General features: G+C 16.8%; 1 protein-coding gene across 1 annotated transcript in view; it reads left to right on the forward strand.

Moving 5' to 3' along the window:
* Positions 1-695, forward strand: part of LOC107481782 (tobamovirus multiplication protein 1) — a 49114-nt gene that overhangs the window by 13240 nt on the left and 35179 nt on the right. The window lies entirely within an intron of this gene.

Genomic DNA, 695 nt, shown 5'->3' on the forward strand with positions numbered 1-695 from the left:
AATGAAAAATTAATATTCAATTGATAAAAATAAATAATACAAAATAATAGTATTTTTTCAAGATATAAAAAATCCTTTTTTTTATTCACAGAAACATATATGTAGTAATTGAAATTATTTAAATAATTTAATATATTTAATTAAACTGTTTAATGAAAAGATTTTTTTGATAATTATTTAATGAATAAAGTATATTTTTTGTCTCTTAAATTTGACAAAAATTTTAAAAATATTCTTAAGTTTTATTTTGTTTTAATTTTATTTTAGAAATTTTTAATTTATATTAAAATATTTTTGAGGTTAAATTTTTAAAAAATTTAAGACCAATCTAATAATAATGTATAAAAATTATGATTAATTTACTTATATTAAAAATTATTTTTATAAAATTATTATTAAAAAATTATAAAATAAAATTAAAACAAAATAAAATTTAAAAATGTTTTTAAGATTTTTATCAAATTTTTAAAAAAATATATTTTATTTTTGTTTAATGAAAAGTTTTGTAAAAGAATGGATGAGTATATTATTTTAAAGAATATCTGTCGCCAATAATTCTAAGAGCCGTGTCGGGTAGATGGATACGGGATACCCAATTGGTACCCTTAAGCGCATATTTTCGGATCCTGCGCCCGAGGGTTTCTGACAAGAGAATATATGCTACAAAAAAAAAAAAAATTTTTTCCTTTTTAAAA

The sequence above is a fragment of the Arachis duranensis genome, chromosome 3 (genome assembly GCF_000817695.3).
Source record: "Arachis duranensis cultivar V14167 chromosome 3, aradu.V14167.gnm2.J7QH, whole genome shotgun sequence".
Taxonomy (NCBI): domain Eukaryota; kingdom Viridiplantae; phylum Streptophyta; class Magnoliopsida; order Fabales; family Fabaceae; genus Arachis; species Arachis duranensis.